This window comes from Belonocnema kinseyi, chromosome 5, assembly GCF_010883055.1.
Source record: "Belonocnema kinseyi isolate 2016_QV_RU_SX_M_011 chromosome 5, B_treatae_v1, whole genome shotgun sequence".
Lineage (NCBI taxonomy): Eukaryota > Metazoa > Arthropoda > Insecta > Hymenoptera > Cynipidae > Belonocnema > Belonocnema kinseyi.
The window spans coordinates 63,759,530-63,768,253 of NC_046661.1; the positions used below are offsets into that span (position 1 = coordinate 63,759,530).

At 32.4% G+C, this 8,724-nt stretch overlaps 1 protein-coding gene across 3 annotated transcripts in view; it reads right to left on the bottom strand.

Annotated features, from left to right (window-relative positions):
• Positions 1–8,724, bottom strand: part of LOC117173473 (sterol regulatory element-binding protein 2) — a 168,757-nt gene that overhangs the window by 133,492 nt on the left and 26,541 nt on the right. The window lies entirely within an intron of this gene.

The window sequence follows — 8,724 nt, forward strand, 5'->3', positions numbered from 1 at the left end:
ATATCCGAGCGTTATTATTTCTAATAATTGAGTTGTTAGGTACCCGAGTAATAGGACTTTGCCTCGAAAGATCGAGATTCCTTGAAACATCTCTCACCACTCACCATACCATCCACGCGTCTCATATACACCCCGCCCGTGAGCCGCGTCTACGACCTATCTCCTTCCGTGAGAATGTAGTGGTAAGTGGAGAGAGAAGATTTCGTGAGTCTTCCCTCTCTCCTAAGCGTCCGGTCTATCGGATCAACTTTATCCGCTCGTCCTGAAAAATCTCACTTTTCAGAGTAAGCCCCCTTTCTTCGGCGCACGTCACACACACACACACACACACACACACACACATAAACAAACATAGTAGCAGACCCAGCCACGCGCTTACCTAACCGAGATGAAGTAAAATGCTAGATGATGGAAGTTACACCGCCATCTGTTAGAAACACCCATACATATATGTTTAATATATTTAATTAGCATAAAAAATAATAAGATTGATGTTTGACGTCTGCCAATTTTTAATGAACAATATTTTGTTTTTATCTTCTCCTAAAAATGTTAGTTAATTGTATTTAAATGTGGCAAATAAAGTCAATCTAACTTTTGTTCACTAATTTATGAATAACATTTTTTTTGTTATTTACTAAATTAATTATTTTTTGCCTCGACGCGGAAAATTTGTACAACTTTATAGTGTAAACGTTAAAAATTGAACATCTTCAAAACTTTGATAAAGTTAAATGACAAATTTTGTTTCCTTTACGTTTCACAGTTCAAATCCTGTTTGTTGCTAATAAATTTCTTTTGGTATTTCGCCAATTGATAATGAATGTACGTACGAATACAATCATTTCATAGCGAAAATTTAGTGAAAAAACCAAAAAAATTATATTATGCTTATTTGTTGGATCGTAGAAACCTGTTTTAGATATGTCGATTCCAAAAATACTGACCCCTGGTGAGTAACTTGGGAAGCCCATCGAACCCCCCGCTTGCCGCTCTTGCCTCTCGCCAATGGTATACCTCCAAGTACTATACAAAGCGCGCCAATTTTAAGCGAGAAGAAATACTCTCCACTTTGGATTACAAAAACAACAAGAACATTTTCGGGAAAAAGCTAGCTGAACGGTTCGGCATTATTGTCTTTAAATCATGTATTTAAAATGTTGCAGCCAACAATTCATCCGTTTATATGCTGTTTCGATGTGGCCAAATTGATAGCCATTTGAGGGACATTTGTGAATACGGGCGAGCACCCAGTTTTCCGCTCCTGCCCCTAGCCATCCGTATACCATCGTTTAATGTATAGCTCGCGCTACTTTCAACTCAAACAACCGTTTGAGGCGCCTTAATTCGGACGGCTAAGATCAGGGGACAAATAAAATGAAGCCATTCGTTTTTTGTAATATAACTTATATACATTTTTTAGATAAAGTTACTGTTTCAAATAGTGAATAAAACTATTTTGTGTATTTGACATTGTAAAATGTACTTTTTAAAAAATTTTAAAATTCTCTGTAGGTTCGTTCATAGTGGTCAACAAGTCGAACAATTTATCCTAATGACTTTTTTCATAAAATCAAAAATTACCAGAGTTATAGCATTTACAAAATTCCGAAAAACACCCGAAAATGAACATTTTAGGTAGAGGTGTGCAGTCGTTTTTCCGCATTTTTAGTACGTACGTTACACACGTATGTTGCATTATATGAAGTCTCTAAAATTTGAAGAGACTTCAATGACGTAAAAAACTACATTGTTTTAAATATGGGGAACTTTATAAATGTTTAGGACGAACAAACAGAGAATTGCATGGCCAACAATGACAAATGACAAATAACGCGGTTAGAAGCCTCAAAGATAACAATTCTAGCGCACCATGCGCGCATGGCACAGGCATGACGTACATGGTTTCACGCACGACGCGCGTTGTGATCAACAAGCAGATGTATCGTCCATGAGGCGCTTATGTCAGGCATGTCTTGTAACGCACGTGCATGCGCGCATGACGCAAGCACTCAGTGCGCGTGCGAAGAGTCTCAAAATTGTCTATTTATATTAAAATAATGTACGAAAAAGATTTAATTTAAAAGTTTAATTTCGGAAATGGAAAATTATGACATATTTAATAGAATAACGGAATCAATTACCGAGGGGGATCCTATTGTCTAATGTCAAAGATAAAGGTTTTTCTTGTTTAGGATAGATTTTACTTTTGCCAATACAAAAATTATATGTGTAACATTTGAAATTACAAGATATCAAGTGTTTCTGCGACAAATAGTTCCCCTTCCGTAATTCGTTCAGTTACCCTAATAAACATGCCATAATATTCCATGTCCGGAATAAAACTTTCAATTTGAATCTTTTTTGTACTTTATTCTATTATAAATAAACAATTTTAAGACCCTCTTCGTACGCGCAGAGGATACTAACCTATTTAATATTCTTGTGACGAATGCAAGATCAATATAAATCTCCGTCCAATATGCAAAAACTTTCGAAACGTTAGACTTTAGAGAACAAGCACTATAAAGTCCGCCAGTGATGGCAATGCGGCTGCCATGACCTACTGCGCTTGCGTTGGGGACGCACGTACCTTGTCCGCGGTTGGCACTAAATTCAAAATGGGTATTTAAGAAAGCTTTTTATGTTTAAAATTGAAATATTTGGTTGAAAAGTTTCTTTTTGTGTTTCGATTTCATACATTTTATTTAGTTAATAATAAGTACTTACATGCTTTTTAATGAACTCGTATCTTCCTATTTTAATATTATTTTTTTAACTTCTTTTAATTTTATGTTTAAAAAAATATTTTGTTATTTTACAAAAAATAATTTTTAACTCTTCTTCGTATTTATTTGAATTAAAAATTTCAAACTATTTTTAATGGATAATAACAATGAATTTATATTTACTTGCGCAGATTTCAAACTGCATTCATGGTGCACGCATGTATGCTTCGGTTAGTTCGGAAATACGTCACGGGGTGATTGTACACATGCTGAAATAGGCCACGCATTGTGACGCACTAAAGGCTCATCCAAAGAATGCTCTTAGATGTTGTGCATCCTTGCAAGCATTTCATGCAAGCATCGAAGTGCGCAAAATGTGCGCGCACGAATTGTTATCTGCTTGCATTAACAAGTATTAAAAATTTTAAATCCCTAAGAATGCCTTTTCTGTCTCTCGTTTTTTAATCCTTATTAGGCGGCGAAAATAATAAGATACCAAACCCTTTCAAAGTCGATCGGAGCTGCCAGCCCTCTCTAAAATAAAGACTGAAAAAAGACTGCAGTAAGCAGGTATAGAAGTTGGTTTTAAAGCGGTCTCAAAGAATCATATTCTAGTCCCCAGAAGACCACAGTCCTTTTGTCCCCGTCTGAATTTTGTTGATACAGGCAGATATCCTTATTTCAGAGAGAGAGAGAGAGAAAGAAAGAGAAGGATCTACTTCAATGCCCTGAAAGTGAGTGATGCAGGTATAGGCTAAAGGGCGCATACCAGAAAAAGATCAAACGTGGTTTGAAAGTGGTATTAAATTAGTATTTATTTTCACGTATGAGATATAAATACCAATAAATTAAAAACACAATCTTCGTTTGAAGCATTAGAACACGCTCCAAAAGCTTGAAATTTTCCAAATCTAGTAGAATTGTATACAAGAATACGTCTCTTTATCGTGAAATGTTCGCTTTTTTCAAATATTATCAATTATAAAAATAAAAAATGACGATAAAAAATTTAAAACATTTTTACCAGAGCCGTCTGTGTGAAAATTAATCCTGACATCATAAAATGACCGATGCTATTTTTAAAAATCTTTTACCCTCATTATTATTCGAAAAATAGTAAATATAAGTGGCGAAATGTGCTAAATTAAAAGGGATTAAAATTTCACTGTTTCTTGCTTGCTTTGTGGTATCCAAAAGTATTCAGAAAAATATTGTCGGCGCTAGGTACAAAAAGGAAATCAATTTAAGAGATGACTTCTACTTCTGTGGAGATTCAAAACGGATGTCCATTCTTACCATTATAAAGTTCTTTATATTTCAAACAGTGTGGGTTTTTACGTAATTAATGCCTCTGAAATTTTAAGAGATTTCACATAATTTGTTATTGGCCACAAAATTTCTGTTCGCTTATACAAAATATACGATTTCTACGCCTTTACTGCGAAGTTGTAAAAATAATCAGGGATGGTATCGAATTTTTCCCCAATACTGGAATCCAAGGCGGTCACTGGACTACCTGTCGTGCGGGCACGGTTTCTAGCTTAGCGCGACGAGGACATTAAAAAGACGACAACAATAAAAGAAGATGGAAAAAAATCGTTTAGCAAGGTCAAGAGTTATCGCACTTTTGTTTCAAAAGGGCGTGCAACTTTATATTTACACGATCTTTAAATGGAGAAGTCTAGTTTTTTTTATTCTCCTACACAATATCGCTTATTATTTAGCATCTCTTTATTTTAAGACGCATACCGTATATTGTGTAACAATTAAATTTAACTGCCCCAAGAAAAGTATAGTCCTTTTTTGCTTCAAATTACTTTTCTGTTCTGTTTCACTGATATACTTTAGGAAAAATCTACTGCTAATTATTTGCAATTCATAATTTTTATTAATTTTTAAATTTCCAAATATCTTAAACAAAAAATATTACCCTTAAAAGTCGTTAATTGTGTAATTAATAGCAGATAGGAATAACTTATCCCGATCAAAGGGAAAAAATGGTTTGAATGAATAAAAATCGCCTGAACAAATAAAAACTGTTTAAAAAAATTGTTTGATATACTCAAGGCAAAAATATTTCTCTTAATATCTATAAATAGTTTAATTTATTTGAGGAAAGACTGAGTTTTTCTGTTTTACAGGGGGAAAAACTAACGTCACGCTTTACAGGGGAAGACATGATTTAAACAAATGAACATCATTTAAATAATTACTAAACATTTAAAAAATATCATTCTCGACATTCGTAATTTTTTCTGTAATTAATTCCAAAAAATTCTAAATTATTATGATTTTAGGGGAAAAAGTTGTCCAAACTAATGACATTTTTTTAAACAATTACAAAATATATTGAACATGATGTACTGCTTTTGACATATATCAACTTTGTATCAGTTATCCTTAAAGATAATAACTTTTCACGACTTACAGGAGAAAAAAATTGTTTTAATGAATAATTATTATTATTTAAACAATAAAAAATTATTTAAAATCATTTGGAAACCCGTATGTTATCGATTTGAAATAATTTGTGTAAAAAAAATTTTCGAAAAATATCGTCTTACGCTTAAATTTGATGGAAAACTGCTATTTTGCATTATTTGGAGGCATTTTTCGGGCACAATACAAGGGTGTGGGAGGGAGGGGGCAAATTAAAAATTTATTGGGTAAAAGTTATCGCTTGAAAATTCCTTAAGAGGTGACTACGATTTACAAAAAGTTTATAACACGTACAGTGAAGTCTGGATTATTTTTAACCTCGCGAAACGTAAAAATTAGAAAATTTTAAGGATGGAGGGGTCCTTACATGTACCGCGACCTTCAAGTTATTTTTGTCAAACGGCGTCCACTGTAAGCCCCAGCCTTGTATCGAAACTGATTTTTTAATATATAATTTTTATATGAAGATTTTATAAGACACCTTGATAAGAAATAACATATTACTTCTTTTTCAATATTTTTCATATATATACTGATTTTTCATGTATTTTTTGTGTGCAGAAATTGAATTTAATCTTTAGATTTGCTTATGAAATCAAGTATTCATGAAAGTGGGGTAATAGGTGACAAAGATCGCAATTTTTTATTTTAAACGATTTTGTGTTTGAAATAATTTTTATTCATGGTATGGTAGTGGTTTTGCATGTAATTTTTTGTGTGGAGATCGAATTTGATCTTAGAATTTGCTTAGGATGTCGAGTGTTCAAAATATATAATGCAATTGGGGCCGAAAATCGCCGAGTCATGGAAAACAGAAACAAAAATTTTACTTCTTGTAAAAAAGTTATGTAAGCTTTCATATAAAATACTCCTTTTGGGCCTCAATTATTTGTTTTCACAGGCAGTTCGAAAGGCTATATGATAATTTATCAAATTCAAAATGACGAATACAATATGGCAGCTGTATGTCAACGATACAGTGTTAAGTAACTCAGATTATTCCGATTCGCTTGAAAATGATTACAGGAGTGTTTTAGAGGTTGCTGATTACTATCTATGATGAGAATTCCGAAATTAAGAAAGGCGGATTTACTTCAATCTAGCTGTCAGGAACTAGAATTATAACTTTTATCATACTTTTATAATAAATATAATTTTTCTTCAATTAGTCCAATTTTCCAAATAAATATCAATATAATATAATCAAAAAACGACTCAAATGTTCCGCGGAATATTGAGTTTTGTAACATGAAGTCGCGGTCATGGAATGATAGACGAAAATGTCAGGAAGGTTAGCATAGTTTTTGACATAAGATTTCGATGATTAAAAACTAAATTAATTTATATTTCAATCAGCTTATTTCAAAGTATGATTTTCAATAATGTTAATAATTGCCGACGTCTTCTGAATTGTATATAGTTTATAAATGAATGATATGCCCATGCAGAGGGCACTTCCGGAAAAAGTAAATTAAAAAAAATATATTTTTTTTCAAACTGATTTCTTTTAGTGTAAATTAAGTTCAATCCAATAAATAAGAACCTATAGAAGTATACAAGCTACAAATAAGAAATGGAATAATAGAAAATATATAATAAATATATAAAAAAGGTAAAAAATTAATTTAGTGAATAAAAAAGATTTAAAATATATTTTTTAAATTAAAATTACACCATTTTTTATTATAGTTTAAAGAATAAAAATTAGGTAGAAGCAATATCGTTTCGCTTTGTAAATATAATAATATGATTTACTGAACTTATCTACAATTTGATAACAAATAATTTTTTACACACATTCTTTTCTAAAGGCCTGAGAACATATTTCGATACAAAGTATGTAATTCTTGTATCGTTTTGATGGTTTAATTAAATATCTGCACATATAATTTCTTAATGTTCATAATCAAAACTAAGAGGATGAGTAGTCAGATATTTTTTTTCTACAATCCAACCTTCAAGCTGGACCCGAAAAGGTATTTCTAGTTGCTAAAGGACAGCTTTTTTTGTATCGACGTGACGTCAAAAATATTTTCGAGAACACTCATATCTTCGTGCATATATAGTGTATATTGTATTAACATAAAAATATGAGTGATAAAAATTACACATTTTGTGTATAACATTAAAATTCTTAAGCAGAAACTTTAAAGCAGTTCACTATTTGTCTCCTACGTGACTCCAAAATTTGGCTCAGGCATGTGTGGATAGCCGTTAAAGCGATTTTTCGGGTACGTAATATTCTTTTACCTTGGCTTAAAATAATATAATCTAATTTTGAATATGGAACTTTTTATGAAATACTGAAATGAAGTTATTTACCAATTTTTGTAATAATACAACCAGTAGTAATAATAATATAATCCATGGACACAAAACCTGCCCTATTTGAAAATAATTATCCAATTACAAAGCTAACAGAGTTTTTAAATCAGCAATTTAATTTATTCACATTAATAACTTGATTTTTTAAAGAGGGAGATACCGTTATTATATATGTTTACTCATCAATGTATACCTTGCGGTTTTTACATATTGTAACCCTCACCAAAAATCCTTAAAATCTAAGAAACTACAAATATTTACAAATTCTTAATTGCTTAATGTCGCAACATCGAGATTCGTTACCTTAAGCTAAAACAGGCACTTAAGCTTATACTCTACGAATCACTCGAACTTTGCTCTTCTTTTGCTTCTTTTTCATAGCCCCTAGCATACGCGCAGAGGATGAGGTTCGGTTTTCCACTTAAGTTTAAAATACTAATTCTCCAAAATCGCTCCTTTCCTTTTCACCTGCCCAATCGCTCACCCCTTCCCCGCTGTATTTCCTGCGCTAAAATCGTATCAACTCCTCTCTTCAGGTTCTTCTTGGACTCCTCTTCTTTCACCCCTTCGCAAAGTAACTCTGCAGTCATTCCCTCACCAGCATCTCTGCAAGCTTTCTTAAATGTACTGCCCCAACTCGAGGGGTTTGTATTTTTATATTCCCCTCAGCTCTTCCCTCACACATATTTTCGGCTATCTCTCGTTATCCATGTCGCAAATTCGCAAAAGGTAATTGGTTGAACGTGCCCTAGTCTCGATCTCTAAACTCTGTCTTCCTGTTTTTAATCAATTTCTTTACCACCTCATCCCTTCATTTTAACTTTCTCATTCTTTCTGTTTCTTTCATTTTTAACTATTTCTATATAAAAACACGAGAAATACAAAAAATGCAAAATACATTAATCTTTGAATCAAATAGTTGATTTTTCAACTAAAAAGTTGAATTTGTAGTCTTGAAGATATTATTGTATAACTTTATTCTTCATGATTTTGTTACAGATTGATGTGTACTTAAGCGAAGGTTGGGTGGATGAGAGACATAAATGTGTGTACTTATCCTACACGAAAGAAAATCTGGGTAGAGGGGGGTACCAGACACTGCAGAACCAATACTGCCCGCGTGGGATGCTCCTCTATCTATCTATCTATCTATCTATCTATCTATCTATCTATCTATCTATCTATCTATCTATCTATCTATCTATCTATCTATCTATCTATCTATCTATCT